This window comes from Sturnira hondurensis, unplaced genomic scaffold (assembly GCF_014824575.4).
Source record: "Sturnira hondurensis isolate 20B ecotype Veracruz unplaced genomic scaffold, ASM1482457v3 Scaffold0008196, whole genome shotgun sequence".
In the NCBI taxonomy this organism is placed as follows: domain Eukaryota; kingdom Metazoa; phylum Chordata; class Mammalia; order Chiroptera; family Phyllostomidae; genus Sturnira; species Sturnira hondurensis.
In genome coordinates this window covers 18,397,972-18,410,123 of record NW_028080827.1, presented here as the reverse complement: position 1 = coordinate 18,410,123, position 12,152 = coordinate 18,397,972, and the positions used below count along the sequence as shown (strand labels likewise).

Sequence of the window (12,152 nt, the reverse complement as noted above, 5' to 3'; positions counted from 1 at the left end):
ATCAGTGAAATAATCACTATTCTCTACATAGTGGACATATCCCTTATCCCCAAAAGTTTCCTTGTGCCCTTTTGGGCCATTATCCCTCCCTTGCAACCTCTGACTGCTTATAGCCCCACCCTCACGTTGTGTTTAAAAACAATGTGGATGACATAGACTAAAGAGGAGGAGGGGTCCAGCATGAAAAAGAAATTTAGTTTGGTTAATGGAGTTAAAATAGAGCATCTAGGATGTATTTAGAAAACAAAAAAGTTACCAACTCAATATTTTCAGGTTAAAATCTTGATCTTTTGAACTTCATAACTTTATGGAATGCTTGGTTATTTGAAACACAGCAAAAAATAAATTAATAAACCAACCATGCTTTCTTCTTTCCTGTCCTTTTCTATATTATTGTTCACAAGAGAGATTTTTAAAATTAAATTTACTCAGAGATAAAATTACTTATTATTTTTAAATCTTTATCCAAGGATTTGTTTTATTGATTTCAGAGAGGAAGGGAGAGGGAGAGAGTGAGAGAGAATGAGAGAGAGAGAGAGAGAGAGAGAGAGAATGAGGGAAACATCAATGTGAGAGAGAAACATTAGGTGGTTACCTCCCTATGCTCCCCGACTGGGAACTGAAGCTGCAACATTTGATGAATGGGACGACACTCCAACCATCTAAGCCATGTAGCCAGGGTTGAAATCACTTATTTTTATTCTTATTGTTGTTCAGTTACAGTTGCCCCACCTTTTTACCCATTGCTCTCTCCCTACTCTGCCCTTCCCCCACTCCCAGTCAATCCCTCCATGTGTCCATGCCCATGAGTCCTCTATTCGTGTTTCTGTGCTTCCCCCTCCCCACTCCCCTCTGGTCACTGTCAGTTTGTTTTTTATTTCCAAGTCTTTGGTTCTATTTTGCTCATTTGTTTTGTTGACTAGATTACACTTATAGGTGAGATCATATGGTATCTGTCTTTCACGGCGTGGCTTATTTCACTTATCATAATGCTCTCCAATTCCATCATACTGTCACAAAAGGAAGGAGTTGCCTCTTTCTTTCTGCTGCATAGTATTCTATTGTATAAACGTACCATAGTTTTTTGATCTACTCATTTACTGATGGGCACTTAAGCTGTTCCCAGCACTTGGCTATTATAAGTAATGCTGCTATGAACATTGGGGTGCATAGTTCTCTACAATTGGTGATTCAGGATTCTTAGGGTATAATCTCAGCAGTGGAATTGCTGGATTGAAAGGCAGTTCCATCTTTAGTTTTTTGAGGAAATTCCATACTGTTTTCCACAGTGGCTGCCACTAGTCTGCATTCCCAACAGTGTACTAGGTTTTCCTTTTCTTCACAACCTCACCAGTACTTTTTGTTTGTTGATTTATTAATGATAGCCATTCTGACCAGTGTGAAGTGGAATCTCATCGTGGTTTTAATTTGCATCTCTCTGATGGCTAGTGATGCTGAGCATCCTTTCATATGTCTCTGGGCCCTCTGTATGTCCTCCTTAGTGAAGTGTCTGTTCAGGTCGTTTGCCCATTTTTTAATTAGATTGTCTTCCTGGTGTGGAGGCGTGTGAGTTCTTTACATACTTTCTTTACAAGGGAGAGCAAACCCTTGTCTGAGGTATCCTTGGCAAATATATTTTCTCATATAGCTGTTTCCCTTTCCATTTTGTTGATGCTTTCTTTAGCTGTGCCGAAGCCTTTCAGTTTGATGTAGTCCCATTTGTTTATTCTTTCCTTTATATCCTTTGCCCTAGGAGATGTATCAGCAAAATACTGTGGGAGATCTGAAATTTCCTGCCTATGTTTTCCTCTATGGCTCTTATGGTGTCACGACTTATATTTAAGTCTTTTATCCATCTTGAGTTTATATTGATGTATAGTGTAAGTTGGTAGTCTAGTTTCATTTTTTAACAAGTACTTGTCCAGATCTCCCAACACCACTTATTGAAAAGGCTATTTTTACTCCATTTTATATTCCTGCTCCCTTTGTCAAATATTAACTGGCCGTATTGACATGGGTTTATTTCTGGGCTGTCTATTCTGTTTTCTTGGTCTATGTGTCTGTTCTTATGCCAGTTTCAGACTGCTGATTACAGTGACCTTTAAATCACTTATTTTTAAATGAAAATTAGTAGCATTAAAAAGATATGCCGTTAGAGTGATTGTACATAAATGGAAGAAGAGATTGCCTGAACAATTTACAAGACCATAGAGCACGTTTTACTGTCATGGAACACAGTTTTTAAGTGCTAAAAATTGATCCTATATTAGTATGACATATTAACCATCCAAGCTAAAAACTTACACTGATACTTTCTTGGTGGTGGTTTCAAACTTATATGGTATGACCTATTGAACCCTTCAGTGGGAGCAAATAATTCTATTAATCACAAAGACTATTTACCATTTTGGGGGGCTGGGTACAGTGTACTAACTGGGGGATGAGGGAGGGAGGTGGGTACAGGGGAGTAAATGGTGATGGAAAGGGACTTGACTAGGGGTGGTGAACACACAATGCAATGTATGGATGAAGTGTTGTGGAATTGTGCACCTGAAACCTGTATACTTTTGTTAACCACCATCACCACAGTAAGTTCAATAAAAATGAATAAATAGGTATATATATAATTAAAAAAGAAACTACACATCTATAACAGTTCGTATTCTTTTCCCTAGTAGCACATGGTGCAAAAATTAGTAAGAATGACTGGTTTGGATTACTGCTTGTAATCAATAAAAAAAGTACTTATCAAATAGCACTGATTAGGCAAAGATACAAGACATTAACATAACAAACAAAATACTTAAAAACAACTTACGTTATTTAACAATTTTCATTCACAGTAGTATTATTCTGTACAGTCTTATGTGATACACACACATTTTTAAAACAAGGTAACTGAAGATAAGAGCATATAATTTGACCTACTTAGTACTGAAGAGGCTCAACACCAGGTTTTTAATTTGTTGGGGTTTTTTTGTTGTTGTTTTTTGGTTGTTGTTGCTTTGTCAGGTAGCAAATATCACTGTTCCCAACTCCCTTGCTCTAACAGTCAGTCATTCCCTGCCTTTCAAAGGCTTTCAGTTGCAATTACAATAAACTCCAATCTTGTTTCTTCTGTCTTCCTGCGCCCCATTCGAATGGGTGCTCACTCACCTCTCCAGTCTGGTGCCAGGTCCCTCTTTGCACTAGGCATTCCCCAGCACCAGACTCCACTTAGTTTCAATAGCCAAGCTCCTTCCTACCACAGGTTCTTTGCACAACCATTCCCTCCTGCCTTAAATATTCCCTCTTCATTTTTCAAATTATTGGCTCCTTTTCATCCTTCAGATGGTCCTTTTCTCACCACTGTTTTTTTAAACTGTCTTGTTATTTGATTGCCCAGATTCTATTCGTAACTTTTGTACCACGTTTCCCCCCAAAATGTGAAGTATTTGTTGTCGCTCTTTTTCCCACCAGACTGTCAGCTCCAAGAAGGTAGACCTTTTCTGTTTCTCTTGCCACTGTGTCCCACAGTGTTTGTTTGATTCAATAGATGTTTGTTGATGGACTGAATGAATACAGCAATGGAAGCTATAAAGATAAGAAATTGAGCTATAAACTTGGTTAGTGAAAGAAATTAATGTCTACTTTGTGCAATGTAGGAAAATTGACTTGAAATCAGAGGGATTTTTAGGGTCTTGTTTCTTCCTTCACTTGTCCATGGAATGCTATCTAACACTTACTGACTACTTTCGGCACTACGCCAAGCACTTCACAGGTATAGAGAATTTAACCCTCGGAGTAACACTGTAGCAACAATCAACCTTCATTTTGCTCATTTTTCAGAGGCAACTTGCCAAAAGCCACTTATTGTGGAACCATAGCCAGGTTTAAATAGGCCATATCCCATTAATTCAATGTAATCTACACCCCTTCAGTCAACAATAGGTGTTTTATCTGCACACTTTTCAGAGAACCCCACTGAGAATTCCCCATTTTACCTGACCTTCAGTATCGTGGGACCCAAACCTACTAGGCGGCTAACCCCCTTAGGGGGTTTCCTGGGGAAGCTAAGGGCCCTCGGTGGAGGAGCAGCCTCTCAGCAGACTCGTGGAGCTCTGGCTAGGCACTGTCTGGACTCCCTGGGCTTCTGCAGAGAAGGGAGGAAACAGGACAGTTGGCCCAAGACGGATCCTTGACCCCCGGGGTGGTAAAAGGAGAAGGAAAGGTGTGTCTCGGACAAGCCCGCTTCAGGCTGGGGATCTCCCGACCGGAGGGGGAACCACAGCGTATCTCCCCAACACCACTTCGCGTCACTGGCTGAGCACCGCCTACTTTTTACGCAATCTGTCTCAAGGGCTATGACCCCGCCCCTATGGCCAGACCTGATCCACGATTGGCCCTTGAGGACGGCGATTACCGCCCCAGCCCCTGCCGTCACTGCCAAGATGGCGCTGGTCGCGGCAGCCGCGGCATCCGAGGCTGGAATCAGAGGAGGCGGAGGCAGCAGCGGCCACAAGGGGAGGGGGACTCCCCACTGACTGAGACGGCAGGCCTGGGCGGGCGGGGGTGCCGCGCAGGGCGGAGCGCTGGGCTGGGGATGATCTAAGCAGACTCAGAGCGCCGCTGCATTCAGCCCCTCGTGTCCCGCCACCCTCGTGTAGGAACCGGGTACCGCTCTCCAAGCTCGACCCGCTGCTCGCCCGGGAGCCAGCAGTGAGGTGAGTGCGGGGGCAGCAACACAGACAGCGGTGGCATTTGTAGCTGTCACGGCCGGAGCGGTGACAGCCGCGGGTGCGGGAGTGGGGCGGCAGGGCTCAGAGAGGTGGCGCGGATGGCCACGATCTGCCCCCGGGGGCTTCTCAGAGACCAGCAGTGTTCCGCGGGCTCGGTCCGCTCTGGGATGGCGGGGCGGTGCTGAGAGTAGCACCCGTACCTCTGCGTCGGTAGCATAGGGGTCTCCAGTGTTTCTATTCCAGGCTGGCCTGGGGCTCTTGTTGTTGGGAGGTGGGGGTGGGGACGGGGGCGGTGGAAGAGGAGGTCCTGCAGCTGGGATTTTGACATGCCCATTACGTAAGACGGAGGTGGCCTCCGGAATCCCACCTGCTCGGTATTTTAAACCTGCGGCAGCGGGAGCCTGGCGAGGACCTAGAGGCCCGATTTCCCCCCCGGGGGTCTGCTTAGTCTACCCCGGCCAGTGGGAGCTAGGTCAGCCTCCAAGTTGGCCAGTTTCCCACCTTCCAGTCTTTTTTTTTTTTTTTTGCGGGGGTGGGGGGGAGGCGAAACGATTTCTGGTGGCCACCATTCCCTTTGAAGTTTATCGCATTCTGGGGGGAGGAGAAAGAAAAAAACCTAAAACTAGGTCGCAGTGACAGCTTTTCATTATCGTGCTTTTAAATGACGGATATGCGGGAAGATTTTTGTTATTGTCTCAGTGTGCTTTTAATTCAAATGTATGGTTACGCCTGAAGCCGTAGAGAAGGGTTTTTGTTTTACAGGACAGTTATTTCTTGTTTGCAACAGCAGGAAAGGCTATCAGTCAACAGGCTTGTATTTATTTAGGGAGAAAACGCGTGTCAGCCATCTAGAGATCCATGAGGGCAGAAATTGTGTTACTCCGTGAATATGTTATTCTTGAAAATGTTATCCTCTATATTAGTGAAAATAGTAGCCCAAATGTAAAAAAGCAATTTTGCAAGATTACAAGCTGTTAATTGGTGTTTATAGTCTCTTTCTATTTTCTGATTGCTCTAGTCTTGGTGGAAAGAGGTGGAGACACCTGTAAACAGCGTAGCCCAGGTTACACTAATCTATTGTAGTACAGTTGAGGTTATTGTAAAAGTCAGTCTCTGGGAGACCTCAGGCTAGGTAATGAATAAGGACTCTTGGGCAAATTATTCAGTTTATGTTTAGAGTAGATAGTTCTGGGATTCAGTTTTTGACACGTATATAGAATTTCGAAGCCATTTGAACACTGAACTTACAATGAAACAAAAGATTGTATTTGGCTCCTTTTATAAGAACTTTATTTTATTTTGGCCAGAATTAAGCAGTTTGGGCAATTTTTACATCATTTTCACAATTTCCGTTTAAATGGCAGCTTTCAGTAGGAGTTCAGAATAGCATATACCATCATCATTATATATACTGTTACATAATTTTCTTTTTCTGAGTGATTAAACAAACCTACCTCATTGTGGAATTTTGTAAGAATATACTTGTTATATTCTTACAAAGAATCTTCACACAAGCCCACTACTGGGAATAAATATGAGTAACTTTTGGCCTAAAATTTGAATTTATGTACACAAATTCACAATTTTGAAAATTGGTGGAGCAATATACATTTTTCAATTGTGCAAGAGTGCCAGGAAACTGATGCTGATGAACTTTTCTGCATGAATTACCATTGGCTTAAATAGTTATTGATTCTTAAGCTTCTGGAGCTGTTGGCCTGTTTATGGCACTTTTAATATTTGGGATAATTAGGAGGCTATAAGAAGGAATAGATTGAGTTTATGACATTTATTAACTTATTCAAACAATAATAAAAATCATAGCAGAATTGAAAAAATTATTTTATTAAATGACATTAGTTACGTTATCTTTTTTGTTTGCAATTTTTTTCTAAGAAGTCCACTTACTGTGAAAGCCTAAATTTAAGCACTGATACAGAAAGAGATTTTGCTATATTACCAATCTGTGCTATTCCTATTTAAATTGGTAGTTTATTATTATAAGTGGAAAACAGAGTGGCTTTAGCAGGAAAATTGACTTGTTTTTCTTTTCCTTCCCGATGTCAGAGACTTTGTGGGACTTTCTTCTTTCCTACTAGATGTGGAAGAAGAGAATGACTGAAGAAAAGTTGACAAAAATGTCTTCCTTTCTATGCTGCTTTGTTTGTTTTTTTAATGCCCTTGAGTATTACTTGGTAGAATTTGTGGGTTAGAGAAAAGTCAAGCACTCCATACTTTATTACGGTATATCATAGTTAGCACTTTGAGTCCTAAAATAGTAGTGTAGAACTTTATACATAGGGAAGGATTAATTTATGTAATGTGTTACTGTAACAGTGAAATCTTGTACAGTCCAAATGTCATATAGTAGAAGGATAGTGAAATTAATGACAATCCATGTGATGGATGCAGTAATTAAAAGTCATATATTAAAAATATTTACTGACCTGAGAAAGTCTAATATGTTGAGAGAAAAACCAGAATATGAGGAAATATATACTATGTTGTTATTTATGACATATCACATGTGTGACAAAATGAATGCCAGGAAATACATAAAATATTAAAAGATTATCTATGGATGATAGGATTATAAGTAATTTTTATTGTAGTATTTATTATCGTCTGTGTTTTGTCTCTTAAATATTACTCTAATAACCACAAAAATGATAGTAACATACTTTTTAGGGTCATTGGAGAAAATCCTAAAAATCCCACCTGACCACTGCTTCAATAGAGAAATTATCTTATGATTCATTTTAGCAAAAATAACTCAAAATATGGTGCTTATGCAATATACAATAATGGAAACAGCTAATAATTTAGGTGAAGACATTCTTCTAGTGAATAGCAGCAACCTGGTAATAGTTTTAAGTATGTGGATGCTGGTGTTAATCAATGCACATTGTTATATTCCAACCTCTCTTCTGACTCTTATACCCAAACTGTTCTGTATTGACAGTGCCACCTATTGGTGGATCCCGTGATTCAGTCTTTTTCTCATTGCTCCATCACTGGGTAACAGCAGTTTTTGAATGTTTATAAGGTGCCAGGTACAGTTGACTCTGAACAACATGAGGGTTAGGGACGTAGAACCCCTGTGTAATCAAAAATCTGCGTATATCTTTTGATTACCAAAACCCAACTACTAATAGCCCACTGTTGACAGAAAGCCTTGCCAGTATCATAGTTGATTAACATGTCTTTTGTATGTTATATGTATGATATTCTGTATTTTTACAATATAGTAAGAAAAGAATGTTATTAAGACAATCATAAGGCAGAGAAAATACACTTACAGTATGTATTGAAAAAAATCTGTGTATAAATGGCCCTGTTCAGTTCACACCTGCTGTTGTCCAAGGGTCAGCTGTACTTTGCCAGTCACTGAGGACACAAAGGTGAATGAGACATGATTTCTGTCCTCAAATTGTGATTGAGAACACTTTTTTTCCTTTGGGCTATCAGGCCATGTTATGTATTCTGCTTTTCCTGTTTTACTGCTCATGGCCTGGCTCTTCAGGCAGTATCTTTCTCCTGGCATTCAAATATCCACTTTTAACTTCCTTTGTGGGAAGGTATGTTCTGAGTTCTTGACAACCAATTTATAAGTACATTTTGAGACATTACATGCTTGTACGTTGGGATATCTTATAGTCACAAAGGCCACATATGTGTTTATCTGTAGATATTGTTATTTTTAAAGTGACAGTTTCTTGGTTCCTTCTTCTTCCTCTTTTTAAAAAGCAAACGAGTAGAAAGAACAGAGAAGATACAAGTCATCAAGAAAAACAAGGTAGAAACATTATCAAGGGGTTTTCCTGCTGGTGCTATTTTCACTAAGAATACTGTCATCAAAATGTGTAAGAGATAATGTTTCTGATATACTTTCAGTGTCTCTTTAGATCCATGTAAAAATACATTTTCCGTATGTATGTTGGTGTATATGGACACATAAACTCACAGGTTAGCTGTTTTTGTTTCCAAATAAAAGCTCAAGTATGGAGATTGGAAATTTCTTAAATTTCTTTTTATTTATATGTCATAGAAATACACACTTAAAACCTATCTGATTTTATTAACCAATATCAGCCTAATAAATTTAATTCTAAAAAGAACATTTTTTAAAATCTTTGTTGTAATATTCCTTATAGATAAGACATTTTTATTTTTGAAAAGTTTAAAAAATACAGAAAATTATAATAATAGTAAACATGCACATACCCACCATACAAAGTGTTAACATTTTTGCTTCAGATACATGTTTAATAGAAAAGAAATATGTATATTATGCTGAATTCTAAAAAAGCTTGGCTGCTCAAGTTAAAGTCTCTTTTGTTCTCCCCAGTTTTGCCCTCTCTCCCTCCTCGTGTTCTCTCCCAGGGGCATTTGTTATGATAAATTTGATGTGTATCCTTACAGTTTACCTTTTAATGAACTATGTATATAAACAGTACATGGCAACTTTAAATGCTTTTGAAGAGTGTAGACTTTGGAGCCATACGTGCTTGTTTTAAATCTTTGTTTTGCTGCTGAGTAGTTTTGTGACCTTAGGAAAGTTTTTAAATCTTTCCATGCCTCCTTGTCCTCATCTGTTAAATGGGGATAATGGAAATGTCTATCTCAAAAGGTTGTTGTAAAAAGTAAATGAGTTTAAAACTCTGCCAGGAACTAAAAAAAAAATGTATTGGTTAATTTAAGTAGCTCTTAATTAAGTAGCTGATTATGTCATGGTATACATATTTTGAAACTTGCTTTTTAAATTTTACTCCCCCACCCATCTTTCTGGCCTATAGGTCTATTTCATTTGTTTTGACTGGTGTGTAATATTCCATTCGATGAATATACTGCAGTTTTTTATTTCCTCTGTTGAGGAGCATTTAGATTGGTTTTATTTCTTATCTGTTGTAAACAGTGTTATGAACATCCTTGTATCTCCTGAAGCAACATGCCAGAATTTCTCCAGGTCGTGTACCTATTGTCAAATTCCTGCATCTTAGGATATAATTGTTTTTTTCCTTTATAAGATATTTGTAGGATATTGACAAACAAGGTCTGTTTTTCCCATTCTTACCAGCAGTTAGTGTTGTCATACTCTTTGATTTTTTCTAGTCTGATTGGTATGAAAATGACATTTTATTCCTATTTTATTTCCCTTCATCTTCTCTTATGTATTGGCATTTTTTGTTATCTCTTCAGTGATTTCACTGTGCTTTGCTTTATACATTTTTATTGGGTTGTCTTTTTCTTACGATTTGTAAGAAATCTGTGTGCCCACACTTAGAAAGGCCAAAACTTGTGATAAGAGGGTTTGGAATAAGGAAAGGTTATTGATCAAGAAGGTGCCAACTGAGAAAATGGAAGACTTAGAGGTGCCTCAAATCCATCTTAGGAAAGTACGGAGTTCAGGCTTTTATGAGGGAAGGGGGCAGTGGGAGGGGCAAGAGGTGATTGGGTAGCACAGACTACCAAAGGGGTCTGAGGAAATTGTGCTTAGTCTGTTGATCCTAGTTGAGGTGCATCTGGTCATGGGGTTCCTGCTAATCTTTGATAAACAATACACATTTCCCTCTTCTCCTAGGAAGAGGCACTTTCTGGTAAGGGACTGTTTTTGTAAAATTCCTCTAATGATTCGCATGTCTTTATGCAAGAAGCTACTAACCGGATGGCTGTGGGAACAAAGCTGGCTTGAACATGATGGAGTTAGAGAGGTCAGACATTTTACTTTGTTGCAAGAAGTTTTTTGTTTGTTTTTAAGTACATTCAAGATAGTTACAGATGTTAGTGAAGTTTGTTTTTATTTGTTTTTTGAAGTTTCCAAATCTCTTGAACAGTGACCAACCATTATGGACCCAGGTTATTGTGAATTTTCCAATATAGTATATTGTTATTAATGAATTATTATCCAGTGTACTTTCTGAGAATATGTATAGTTACATTTCTCTCCTTCTGAAATTATGAGGAAATGTTTCAGTAATATACTATAAATATATTTCACCTAAAGCTATTTAAATTTTGTGGACTCAAAAACCAGGTGGAATTTTTATTAATGTAGTTAGTACCACAATTTTGTTTTGTCCAAAATTTGAGTGGCCTCCTGCTAGAGGAGAATTTATTTGTTCCTAAAGTGCTTACCAATGAAGGAATAAAAATATATATCTATGACATGTGTACTTACATGTATAATACTATAAATTGTTCATCAATGTTGAGATTGTTTTGCACAGTACTAACTGTATTTCTATTTTGGTCCAATCCGCTATACATGACTTAAAGGACTAAAATCAGTCTGGTTAAGGCAATAACTTTATTATTATTACTATCAGCATCATCATCATTGTTATTGTTATTATAAACTTAACTTTAGAATAGTTTTAATTTACAGAAAAGTTGCAGCAAGTTACCATATATCCTGCATCCACTTTCCTCTACTGTTAATATCTGGTATTTTTTAAAAAGATTCTATTTATTTACTTTTAGAGAGAGGGGAAGGAAGGGAAAAAGAGAAGGAGAGAAACATGCCCCTAACTGGGGACCTAGCCTGCAATGCAGGCATGTTCCCTGATGAGGATTCGAACACAGTGACCTCTGGGCTTGCAGGTCGGCACTCAATCCACTGAACCACATCAGCCAGGGCAGTATCTGACATTTCAATGTTACATTTGTCACAACCAAGAAACCAACATCGGAACATTGCTATTAACTGAAGCCATACTTTACTTGGATTTTATTAGTTTTTACCTAATGTCTGTTTTGGGTTCCAGGATCCCATACAGAATATCACAGTACATTTAGTTGTTGTGTTCCCCTTGGCTCCTCTGGGCTATGACAGCTTCTCAGATTTTCCTTGTTTTGATTACCTTGAAAGTTTTGAGGAATATAGGTCAGATATTTTGTAGAATGTCCCTCAATTTGGATTTTTCTCTTCCCTCCCTCCCTCCTTCCCTCCCTCCCTTCCTTCCTTCCTTCCTAAAAGATTTTATTTATTTGTTTTTAGAGAGAGGGTAAGGGAGGGAAAAAGAGAGGGAGAGAAACATGGATGTGAAAGAGAAACATTGATCAGTTGCCTCTTGTCTGCACCCTGACCAGGGACCATGTAACCCAGGCATGTGCCCTGACCAGTAATCAGACTGGAGACCTTTTGATTTGCATGATGACACCCAACCAACTGAGCCACATCAGAGTTATACTGGGGTTATTGGTTTTAGGGAAGATGACCACCAATGTAAAACACCATTCTTACTATATTACATCAAGGGTACATATTATCAATATGATTTTCACTGATATTTTTAACCTCTGTCACCTGACTGAGGTAGTATTTGCCAGCTTTCTCTACTGTAAAGTTTTCTCATATTCTGCTTTTTGGAAAGAAATCACTGAGTGCAGACCACTCAGTAAGTGGGAAGTCAGACTTTAACTGCTTCACCTACA

General features: G+C 38.9%; 1 protein-coding gene across 8 annotated transcripts in view; it reads left to right on the top strand.

Annotated features, from left to right (window-relative positions):
- Window positions 1-4,434: 4,434 nt before the first annotated feature.
- DENND4A (DENN domain containing 4A) overlaps window positions 4,435-12,152 on the top strand; it is a 106,543-nt gene continuing 98,825 nt past the window's right edge. For all 8 annotated transcript variants that reach the window (XM_037054159.1, XM_037054165.1, XM_037054164.1 and 5 more), the window contains exon 1: window positions 4,435-4,703. The gene's annotated coding sequence lies outside the window, so the exon portion shown is untranslated. The remainder of the gene's footprint in view (window positions 4,704-12,152) is intronic.